The sequence below is a fragment of the Sarcophilus harrisii genome, chromosome 4 (assembly GCF_902635505.1).
Source record: "Sarcophilus harrisii chromosome 4, mSarHar1.11, whole genome shotgun sequence".
Classification (NCBI taxonomy): Eukaryota; Metazoa; Chordata; class Mammalia; order Dasyuromorphia; family Dasyuridae; genus Sarcophilus; species Sarcophilus harrisii.
The window spans coordinates 1,319,258-1,332,361 of record NC_045429.1 but is presented as its reverse complement, the minus strand read 5'-3'; positions in this window follow the sequence as shown (position 1 = coordinate 1,332,361).

Here is a 13,104-nt window from a genome sequence, read left to right as displayed (position 1 = left end):
CATAAGACAGGAACAAACACAAGTAACAGAGAAATACAAAAGCTAGGCTTGAATTTGTCAAAAGTATCAGGGCTCCTAAAGCTCAAAATAAGTTTAAGGTTGCCAAGACCATGGAGTCCAGTAGAGTGACGGGAGATGAGGAGGGAATAGCTAGATTAAGGAAAATAAAAACAACATAGTCAAGCTCAGAGTTGTGTAAGTCTATGGCATTATGACTTTCTGTCAAGAGAAATTCAGTGTCACAGTTATAATGTACCAGAAACACCCTTCTTATAATGGTACAATATAACCAGAAACACCCTTCTTAGCACAATGATGGGAATGAAAAAAATATATAGGAACACTGCTCCAATGAATAGAAATGGAAAGAGCAGAACTGTTTGGTTCTTTGGCCCCTGTTGATGAGCTCTTTCATGTATTTACGCTTTTTGCCAAGGAGACCCTTAAGTCAGAAAGGACAGGACAAGAAAAGCTACAAGAAGTTGGAGGATACAACAGTCCCTAGCTGCCTTTTGTGATTTCAAGTGACCAGCCTCACAACAATCACAGCTTAAGGTGCTAGAAAAAAATCAGTTGGTATAATAACTGAGCTATTTTCAATATGGATGCAAGAGTTCTAAAGTACTGAAAGGAGGGAAAATGGTCATTTTCAAAAGGGGAAGAAAATGGATCTGAACAAAATAATCAGTGAAAGGGATTTCAGTTCTGTTTGGTAGAAGGCAAAGTGGTAGACAGAGTTCTGGATCCATGTTTATTCTATACTATTAATTCTGGGTAGATTCTGTCACATCTGAGCTATAAAATGAGAAGACAGGACTATAAGACTTTTAAGTTACTTTCTAGCTCGCAATCTATGATCCTGGAAAAGAAAGTTCTATAATGTATTGTCTAAAAATGTTAGTCATTTGGTAGGGGGGAAAGCACTAGAAGATTTTTATGTCATATGACTCAGGCTAGATGCTTTCTTCAATTTTCCTGACCTCTCAAACCTCTCTAAAATCAGATTTATACACAAAAAGTTAAGCAATTTCAGTTGTCTCCATGTTCTATGACACCTGAATCCTAATAAATTAACCAGCTGATAAACTAATAATGTCCAATGACTAATTTTTAATCCCTGAAGCAATTAATAAATGATTTCATCAATAATCAACCAGCAGGACAACCCAAGCCAACCCAATGATTTGCAATGTAACTCAGCTCTGCCCCCACTCTTATCCCCTTTTCCCCAGGCAAGAAAATATCAACAGAAAGTAGCTTGCTCTGAGTGGGACAGTAGAGTGCCAATGCTATGTGCTGGAGCAGATCTCAGACAAAATTTTAAAAACACACTGAGAAACAGAGGGAACTGGGAAAAGACTGATGGCCCGTGTGACATTCAGCTAGGCTTTTCATAAAAGGGACTGCCATCCGGCTGTGGTGAGTTCTACCTCAAAGAAAGTCACTTAGGACAGGATCGGAGGCTGGTGAAATGGGAATTTCCCAGTGTGAGAGAAAGTTGAGACACCTTTGAGGTCCATCCAGGCTCTGGAAAAACTACCAGTGAAAGAGAGGCATCCTTAGCCATATTGTGTAGTCTGCCAAACACTGTAATAAGCATTAAAGATGCAAATACAAATAAGGAAGAGGAGAAGGAGAAGGAGAAGGTCCCTGCTCTCAAGGACTTTACCTTGGAAAGCAAAATTAAAAAATAAGCTGAAAATTGGGAGGGAAAAAAAGAAGCCCCTTAATTGAAAGGGAAATTAGTGACTAGATGGTAGAACAATCTAGAGAGTGAGTTGTGCTGAGAGTGTCATGTCACTTGATTATCACAACAACTCCATGAAGTAGGTATCATCATACCCATTTGGCAGATGGGGATGCTGAGGTAGAGAAAGATTAAGGGACTTCCCCAGGGTCATAAAGCTTGCAAGTGTCAGAGACAGGTTTCAAATTGAGGTCTTCCTGACTCCAAGTCCCACATTTCATGCCTTGCAATGCAAATGCTTAGTACAAGCTTCTACAAGTTCTTGGATGAGAGTCGCTACATATTTTGACTTTCTCATTTCTTTGTGGAGTCTCAGAGTATTTAGGGCCACAAATTCCTGGAAGTTTTGTATCTCTAAAGGGAATTATGACATGCTCCCAACCCAGTGGTGCAAATGGCCCCATATAATTAAGCATATGGGTTGGAGGGCAGGGGAAGGGAATGGGATGCGGCCGCCATTCTGCCAAACTCATTAAAGGAGGTCATGCACACCAGTGCACAGGCTGATGATGGGAACAGAAGCTGGAACAACCAGCTTGGGAATCAAGAGAAGAGAAAGTCTTTTTATGCTTCCCCTTTTCTTCAAATGGGCAGGGAAATAAAAGGAAAGGCAATATATTTAGATCAGCCTTTGCTACCTATATATGGATACAAAACTGCTGGCCATGGCCCAGAGAGATCGAAGAGTTTTAAGTCAAAGAGAGAGTCGTGAGGGTCTCTACGGTCTCTGTTGTCCAAAGAGCACTGGCATAGGCATCTGGATGGAGAGAGGGGTTTGCTGGTCTGCATGACCTATTTAGAGACCTGGCAGAAGCTCCAAAAATGGCTCTTTCTCATTCGTGTAGAGGTTCATTGGACAGCCTACCTTATGTGAATGAAGGCTTATTATTGGCTGTTGTCCCTTCTAAACAGTATGTTAGTGCATCCATACTATATCTCCAGATTTTTCTTGTTTTCTTAAAGACTCAGTTCAAATTCTACCTTCAGCAGCAGGTCTTTCCTGATTTTCCTTCCCTTCCTTCTTTTGTTCCCAGAGACTTTCCTGTGAGATCACCTCCCTTTTACCCTGTATGTATGTATATATATACATGTATATATGTATATATATATATATATATACATATATACATGTATATATAAAATGTTACTTTGCTATTTGCATGTTTTCTTCCTGACTAAAGCATGAACTCTTTGAGGAAAAGGACCCTATTTTTGTCTTTCTTTTTAAATACAGTACAGTGCCTGACATATAATAAGTGCTTAATAAATGCTCATTGATTGACACAAGTATTTAGTAAATCCATAATCATATAGCAGAAATTATCATAGATACAAAGACAAAATCAAATACAATATTCCCTGATCTTAAGGCGCTTATGTTGTAGTGGATGGGAAAAAAGGGCCACGGAGAAGTAAATTCCAAATAAATACAAATATCCTCTGGAGCTTTTTGGGTTGGGAAAATGACTTGATCAGGACTCTGCTGTAGAAAGAAAAGATTTATCAGCTCTCTGCAGTACATATGCAGGTCTCAACTCCAAGGGTGCTTATGTGTAGAAAGAAGAAATGTGAGAGCTATTGCAGTTATCCTCCTTTCTATATGCTAGATGCTTCTACCACAGATGGCTCCTTCTACATCAGATTCCTTATTAGGACTCAAATGCATGTTCAACTCATCCTGGGTACAGACTGACCTCAAAGATAGTAGTTAGGTTTCTCTATATCTCTCTACTTCTTATAAAGCCACCACAGAAAAGAACTCAGGGAAAATATTTTCAACTAACCCTAGAGATTGTTAACGTCTGGGGTTTCCCCCAAAAGAAATTTATGACTTGTTTTCAGAAGAGAACCTGAGTGCACAAGGTAGGCATTAGATATAGGACAGCTATTTATTTCCTTCCCCACAAAAGAAACAACTATAAACCATCATCATCCCTATGATCTTCCCAAGCTAATGGTACTTTATGGAATGATTGAACAGACTTTTAACTTTCATCTCTGATCTGTACTGTCTGAATATTTTAAAAACATGACAGCCTCAGAAAGAGTTTTTACTGAGCCACCAACACCCCATTAGGAGCTCTCAACTCATAAAGTCACACAGAGATCTGGAAACAGTCATTTCTCAATATCAGTGTTCAATAATAGGCAGAGAAAGGAAAAGTAGGAGAGTAAGTGAGGGACCTGAGATCTAGACTGAGACTTACCCTAAGTGTTATCCTTGCCATGTTCTAGTGTCCACCATCACCACTGTAAAGAAAAAGGGAGAGAAAATCCCATTAATTAGAAGTCAGAGAGTTGCCAGAGTCCTAAAGCAAGATGCTCAAATGAGGACTGAAGCCTTTGTACAGTTCCTTTTATGTCTACCAGTGAAGAGAGTGTCTACCAAGAGTCTCTGCCATCAGGCTCAGTAGCCAAACCACTTTTATACAACTCCCTTTTTATACAAGAACCAATAAGCAATAGCTGCATGACCTCAAAACACAGCACTTTTCTCTTGGCAAGAAGGCAATATGGATATCCATTAGCAAGGGGCCAGAATGCATGTGAAATGGAACTCAGGATTAGCAGCAAAGAGAACCAAGGGTCCTTTCCCAACCGTATGGTGACTCACAAACCAGGGCTCATTGACCAGGATTTGCACTTGATTCTGATTTCTTGACCCAAGTCAGAAGTTTATGATTGATTACTGTCCAGGGTCCTTACCAAGAAAGCCTTTATACTCACCATAAGCACTAGGAAAAATGTCTTCACTGGAAAGAGAGTGCAAAAGATTATTAGCTAGATAATGCAGGGGACGGTGTGTCAGGTAGTTCAAATCCAACCTCAAACCTTACTAGGTGTACGACCCTAAAAAAGACATGGAATCTTTGTATACCTGTTTCCTAATCTCCAAATGGGGACAATAATATCTCCTACCTCCAAGGGCTGTCATGAGAATCAAATGAGAAAATATTTGAAAAGCATAAAGTGCTTTATAAATGCTAAATATAATTATTTCTAATCATTTTAAAATGTGACATCATATATTAAGTTCTCTTTGGTCACAGCACATTAGGAAAGGAAAATGCAAACAATTGTAGCAAAGAGAAGAGAAAAGTAGCTGGCAAAGCTGGGGTATTTAAAGGGAAAGGCAAAACAGCTGCCGGTACTTAAAGAGATGGAAAGTGATATCAGAAATGGGACGGGCAGCAAATACTGAATAAAACATGAGAAAATAGATGTGGAAAAGGCAAGAGAAGCCTATTATTAGAAAGTTGAAAGACAATCTTTGAATATAGTTGAACCATGTAGATTTTAAATAGGAAGAGATCTAGGACTATAAGAGCGTGCTCTACTCCAGCTGAAAATGAGAGCTCCAATTATGCTTTTCTTTATCTTTTATACTCAACCTTGAAGCCCTCAGGTAGACTCTTAGGCACATGAAACAGTCTCTTACCCAAAGAATTATTATATTAGAAAAAAAAAAAAAAGACAGGGATGGAGATGGCAGCAAAATGCAAAATTGCTGAATCGTGGGCAAGCTCCATGCACAGAATTAGCTGGTTTTTTTCTCCCCACCCACAGATTCCATTCAGCAGACATGATTCAGACACTTGCTGTGCTCAAGGTAAAGGTTATGTGATCTAGCAGATAGGGCAATCATGGGTTGGGAGGAAAGAGAATTTTGCTTTGATTTTCTCTTTGAGTCTTACTGAACGACATTGGTCTAGTCTCTTAAACTTTGTGTTCCTTGGGCTGCTGCCTAGAACATATTCTCTAAATAATGGTGATATATAATCTGCTTTAGTAGAAAGAGTTCTCACACCAGAAGTTCCCCGCTCAACAAAGAGAAATTCTCAAACTTAGGACATTTCTGAAAGAATTAAGAAGATCCTTAATAAGAAGAGTTTTAAGGCATAGCATAGACACCAAGAGGAAACAAAAGGCCATCCCCAACTTGGAACCATATAAGAAAATGTGGAATAAGATCCATCTGACACAAAGCGCTAGTGACTGAAAAGAACTTAATAGCCTGTGGCATGGAGGGGAAAGTCATTTACCATCACTCTCACACCCTTTGGTAACTTTGGTAACCGCAATTCTGAAACTAATACTAATCCTTTAGTCTCCCTTTTTTCTATTATAACCAAAAATGTCAGCCAAAGAAACTGAAGATAATACTCATTCCTTAGACCCAAAGGAAGCATGGGACAGTGAAAAAGCATTGTCTTTGTTGTGTAAGACCACAAGTTGCTATTCTACCTCTGATATTGGACCTGTTTTCCTCACCTGTAAAGTGAAGGGTTGGACTACTTGACTACTGAGCAACTTTACAGCTCTGCATTTGTGATTTTAAAATTTTATGGTTCTTGAATTTTCTCCTTTTTTATCTAAGCAGGGAGGATAGTCACCTGGAATTCACACAAGGAAATGCTAGTAAATGTTTAACAACCAGGTCTTCTCTCTCCCCAAAATGAACAACACACTTTTAAATTTAATGTGAACTATTCATATTTTCTACATTCTAATTTCTAATATTTCTCCATTCTCCAATCTAAACAGTGAATGACAAAATAAATCTGATTCTGAATTAGCATGTTTGCCGCTTTTTATACTCCTTTTAGAATTAGCCCACCAGTCGATGGTGTAAACCCCCCCTCCCAACTAACTCCTTTTAGCCCACTTGTTAAGCACTACAGTGGCTAACTCCTTTTAGGGTTACAGTGTCACAATGGTGGATTCATCAGGAACTTGTTGCAGCAAGTTCTCTAGGACTTTGCCTGCCTTATGGCATCTTTCTTATTATAGATACTCTACTAGGAGTTAGTCTGCTGTAATGGTACAATAACAAAATCTTTACTGCTTGATTTGAAGAATCATGACACTGACCCAAAACCCCCAATGACCATTTGGAGTCTAACCCCCCACTCCCCATACTGAGAGAGTCCTGGAACTCCAATGCATTTTGGGAATTCAGTGCTTTTGCACTCCTGTACCACACCAGTTTCAATCATGGCTACATCTTCAACCCATTTAGGGTTTTCTTAGCAAGATACTAGAGTGATTTGCTATTTCCTTCACCTAGTCTCCTAGGGCTTCTTGAAGTAACATTATCCCCAAAGTCCTCACCTAACCATAGCTTCTATGGGCTGGGATGTGCTACGACTTGAAAAGGAAGGAATCTTGGAAGCAATCTGATATTGTAGGATGTGTGAACTGGAAATTGTCAGGGGAAGATCATGACATCAGGGGAGGCAGAAGAGGTTCAAGAAAGGCCTCATGCAGGAGGGTGTGTTAAGCTGAACATGGAAGGAAATTAAGGATCCTAAGAAGCGGCGACAAGGAAGGCAGGCTTCCCATGTTTGAAGAGCAGTCTGTCCAAAGACATGGAGATGGGAAATGGAATTTCTTTTAAACATCTCAAGTAGCCCATTTCCCTTAGGGGCAGCTCCAGTTCTAGTAATGAAGAAGACCGTAGAAGTTTGAATGTTGCTGGAAGGCAAGAAGTAGCCTCATACACCTGAAGTATTTCCCTCTTCATCGTGGCATCTTGGATTTTCACTCCATTGCATTCTCTATTCAAGACTGACCTCCCAGAGAAAGCCATCACTAATCATCACAATTGTGAACACTTCCTCACTTGATAGTTTGTATTGACATGATATGCACTTGTCTGTGTAGCTAAGGTTCCCCTGGGAGCAGGGGCTGTTTTCAGTTGTGTTTTTGTATCTCTAGCGTCCAGGACATTCTTGGGATATGAAAAGGAATGAATACTTATTTGTTGAACTGAATTAAATACTGAAAGTACATTGTGTCTTTTTTTATGTACCTCTCCCTTTTCTGTCTCAATTTCACCAAGATTTATCATTTGTGGGTTAAAAAAAGAAAAACAAAAAACTCTCATATAAGAAAATAGATTAGTCTTAGAAAAGTTCAAGGGGATACACGGGCATTTATCATGTTGATATCTTTGTCTATGCTTCTTCAGAAAGGACCTATCATAAATCTGGGCACATAGTAGGTATTTAATAAATGCTCATTGATTGAGTCATCGATTGATTGGGATGGGACAACTGAATGAGTAAAAACAAATATTTCTATTTCCTGTGGCTAGTGAGCACCCCAAGAAGCTAGATTTACATCTAACATAGTGTCAGGTACCTCATAGATACTTAAGAAATGCTTATCAATTAACTTATTGCTTGATGGAGCATTAATATCTATCTATAGATATCTAGTCGACAGTCATGAGATAACAAATCCCAGTACCAGTAGTGATGAGCACAGTAAGTATCCAGTGACTGTGAAGTCTGTATTCATTTTTAAAAACCATCATATTGATGTTTTTTTTTTTGTTTTTACAGCAGCCATTTCCAGATATAGCACTCTGCTCTCCGCTCCAGCATCAGACGCTCCCTCCAAACAAAGAAATCAATTAAAACCCCACCACTCAATGCAGTGACCTTGTCTGTTAGTGGCTACACATTTGTGCCCCCTAGCTTCCAAGAGAAGGGAGGTGTTTCCCATTCTCTTTATTGGGAAGAAGGTCATTCACTACAATGGTTCAGACTTCACTTTCTCTTCATATAAAATAATTAAGTCCACATGTTTTTTGTTGATGTCTGCTTGCTTTGCTCTGAATTAATACATAAATACTAAAAGCTTTCTCTGACTTCTTCATTTTTATCATTTCTTTGTGAATAATTTTGTTCAGCTGTTGCACCAACAATAGGCATGCATTTTGTTGGTCCTTTGTCATGAAAAAAATAGTTTGTTGTTTTTTGCTGTGTTTGAGTCTTTCTGTTCCCTCTTTGCCCTCTTATGAGTATATATTGTCATGGAATCTGAAGGTGAGATGATATGAGCTATTCAGTCACTTTTCTTATAGAATTCTAATTGTTTTCTAGGACTATTGGACTAATTCAGAGCTCCTTCAGTCACTCAGAAAGAAATTAAACATTTACTATGTGTCAGGTACTGTACTAAGCATTTGAAATGAAAAGAAAAGCCATAGAAACAGTAGCTGTTATCAAAGAACTCCTATTCAAGTGAGAATACATGTAAAGAATTAGGCATATTCCAAGTATATACAAATGTAGATATGAAGTCATTTCAGAGGGAAAATCCCACAAAGCTAGGAAGACCAGGGAAGGTCCCTGAGTGAGGGGAGAGTATGAGCTGAATCTTGAGAGAAGCAAAGGAAACTAAGAGATGGAGAAGAAAGAAAGACCATTGCAAACAGACAGGGTGGACAGTGAATGCAAAGGCATAGTGATGGAAAAAAAACATATCATTGTTCCTATCTTTGTACAAAACCTCCCTGTCACGTTAGTCCAAGTCGTGGGTAGGAGGTGAAATCTTGGAGTTATTATGTTAATTCTTGCATTAAATTGTGACTAAAAATATGCTGTTCCATGGTTGATGAAATGGAAGCATTAACCACACTAAGACTGTTGTTGTTGTTCAGTGATTTTTCAATAGTGTCCAGTTCTTCATGACTTCATTTGGGGCTTTCTTGGCAAAGATATTGGAGGGCTTTGCCATTTCTTCTTCTAGCTCAATTTACAAATGAGAAAACTGAGGCAAATAGGATTAAGTGATCTGGCCAGACCCGCATAGCTATAAGCATCTGAAGTCAGATTTGAACTCAGGAAGATAAGTCTCCTGATTGCAGGCCAGGCACTTAGCCACTGTACCACCAAACTGCCCCATACTGTGACTAACAAAAATAATAACATTTTGCAAAGCCAAAAATCCAATCCAGACAATAGGGATGCTGGTGCACCAAATAAATCAATAAGGAATTGGAGTTCAGCAGAAGAAAGGCAAGAGGTGTACCCAGTCCCAACCTTTTGTTTCATCCTCCTGCCATGTTTGAATCACACGGCCAACAGATTTCAAAATTTAAAACTGAATCTAGAAAAGGGGTTAACAAAAAACAAAACGAAACAAAACTTGTCAGATGATTAAAACAAGCAGAATGGGACTGGAGAGGCTCCAAATACCCACTCAGCCACCCTCAGGCAGATGTCCCTGCAAACAGAAAAGGAACAAACAAGAACTGGTGACTTTAGAGGAAGCCAGAAAATTGGAAGCAGGGGAGGCAAGGAGCTGGGGACCAAGTTTGGAAAGCCAAGGGATGGATGCAAGGATTGGAATGGGGATGAGGAGTCACAAGATATGGAATCACTAAATCTTTTACTCTTCGACCCTTTTCAAAGCTGTCATTATCAATAGATGGGTCATTGATACCTTTCAGAGAGGAAAACAAGGTAAGGAATCTCCCTTCAAGGGGATTTCCCCATTTTCTCAGGTACATAGAGACTGTTAGACACAAAATCTTTGGGGATCAAGGAAGAAGGAAAATCAGCTGAGAATGCTACCAAAACATTGGATGGACCAGAATCATAGAATAATAATAGTTCTAGAATAGGAAAGGATCTCAGAGGCCTCATATAATCACCTTCCTTTATACATATAAGAAAACCAGAGCATGGGGCAGGAAGAAGACTAGTATGTGGTTTTCTCAGTCTTACAAGATAGTAAACGTTAATTCTCTTTTAAATACAGATCCTTTTTTTTTTTAGAGTTGTCAAAGGGAGGGGAAAGGGAGCAAGGGAGGAAGGAAGGAAGGGAAGAAGAGAAGAAGAAGGAAGGAGGAAGAAAAGGGGAAGGAAGGAAGGAAGGAAGGAAGGAAGGAAGGAAGGAAAGAAGGAAAGAAGGAGGAGAGAGAGAGGGAGGGAAGGAGGGGGGAAGGAAGAAGAATAATCTTTATTTTTCCTCTCTCCCCACCTGCACTCAGGTTTTTCTGCCAAGAATTATTCTATGAACAAAATGTGAACAAATACTTTGAAAAGAACCCATTGCAGTCATTGCCTTGCAGTCATCCAAGAGACTTTGCATTTGGAATAATGGCCCAGACTCATTTTCTTTCCCTCCCTCTGTTCCACCAGTGCCTAATTAGCACTGAACTACAATCAGAACCATATTCTGCTGGCTATTCCTCTCTAGACCTGCCACCACAGCACTTCTGACCTGATTCCTTGTTTGTGAGATTATATAACAGATCTTTTTTGAAAATATTCTTTTCCCATCTCTTTGTGAATAGGATTGGTGGCATTAACTGTCTTTGCATGGATTTCTTGTGGGTTCCTTTTAAGTCTTTTTCATATTTTCTTTTGAATGAAAGGATTTATTTTACATATTCATTTACAATCTTATTTATTAAGATATGTATTTGTTCATTCATTTTAGCTCTTTACTTATTTTATCTCTCTTTTTATATTTTAATTTCCTTGTTTGTCTTATAGCAAAGATTTCCCTTCTGTAATGGACTCTATGTGTGAAGATTTGTATGAACTGGGTAGAGCAAAGAAAGAAAATTGAGAACAATGTGTAAAATGGCCGAAATTTAAGGAAGTTATTGTGTACATCATGGAAAAAAAATCTAGTTTGGGGAGCAGAGGATGAGAGTTTATGCCCCAGCTCTGCCATTTGCTAACTCTGTAACATGGGAAACATCACCCATCCTCACTCCCCTCACCCCACTACCACTACCACCACCCTGTACCATCTTTTCTGGCAGTAATTCTGGCAGTAAAGAACCTGTGATCCTCTCCAAGGTTCCTTCTGTAAATTAAAACAAAAGTTGGATTCTGATTCAGAGGGCCTGGGGTCAGTTCTGATCTCTGGCTACTTGTAACCTATGTGACCTTAACTGCCATTTAGCATCCCTGAGCCCCAGCATCCTGAGGATGTTAGACAATGGCATCAAAAGTATAATCCATCTTGAAAAAGTTGGTTTCCCATCCCTCCTAATCATGATGTGTTTTCTCTGTTAATCATTTCTTATATATCCAGTATAGAGTTGGTTCATATATATATTATATACATAAATAAATATGTACATATTTATTTGTGAGCCTTGAGAACAGGTATGATCTTTGACCTCTTTTTGTATCTATAGGCATTAGCATAATGCCTTCCTGGTATATGGTAGGTTCTCAATAAATGTTTTTTGATTAATTGAAGGTCTGAAATGCATCATCTTATGATCACAAAAACACCCAAAATATCAGGATTCAGATGAAATATACTGAAAAATTTTGGTTTCAGAAAACTGATGATGAAACTACCTTCCTTCATTTAGACAGAAAAGATGCTAAACTATAGACAAGGAATGATGCAAACAATGGCACACAGTCACTAGGTCATAGGGTTCTCTTCATTGGTTCTTTTGCAAGATGTCAAATGGGAGCCAATAATTGGAAAATAGCTTGTTATTTTGTAAGTCTTCCATTTACTTAGAATTGGAGGGGGTGGGGGGATTGGTACTCAATAAACTGGAGAAGTAGGAGGAGAAAAAGGATTTAAAAGCATTTCGTGATAGAGTGTGGGATGAACAACTTCAAAACTAGGTTAAATTGCCAGTAGACAATTTCAAGAAGTCTCAGTCATGCTCCATCCTCCCCTTCTAGAACCTCATGCTTTTCCCTTCCATCAGTCTTATTTCTAAACTATGACTTCCAATCAACTGTCAATATTCCTAGGTTAGGTGCATAATTCTAGTCATCAATGTCTCCTTTCCTCTTCCCTTTCACACTCCTGACCAAGAGCTCCTCCCTGGCTACACTCTCTGGGACATGTGGATTTCTGCATAAGTTTGGAAACAATTTAAGGATAGAGAAACGTTTAGCTTGTATTTGTATCCCGAGTCCTTCACACTTGTGGTTATCATGTAGTAAGCACCTAATAAAGGCATGCATGCATTCATTGTTCATCCAGTCCAACTCAGTCAATAAACTAAGAAATTAAGGTACTGAGAAGATAAGTAAATCCCCCACGATCACACGGATAATAATTACTAGATACAATTTCTGACTCCAATTCTCCCATGCCATGTCTGGTCCCCTGGCCTTCCAGAGGTATATTATTTTCTCCTATAATATATCTTTAGGAACATATGGCTCTGTTAAAAAACAAACAAACAAACAAACAAAAAACAAAAGCAAAACTGAATCCTTCCTAGAATTAGGAAGACCTGGGTTCAAGTCCAGACTCAGAAACTTAAAAGCTATATAGCCATAGGCAAGTCACAACTTTAATCTTTATAACTGATTTTTATTTACTTAAAGCCTCGTTTAACATATTTCTTTATATTTTGTCAAGTCTATTCCATTTTTATCCCATGAAAGGCTGGTTCTGCATGGGACAGAAAGAAGAGACAGTCACCTGCATTTCTTGGTTCATGGGTTCCTGAGACAGCCCTCAGTAAAACTGCACCTTAAACTTTTATTTATCTGAGTTAATTATTAGCTTCTCCCATCGGTCTTCTTTTTTTGTTGTGGTCTCAGAATTACAAGAAATAGAAGGGT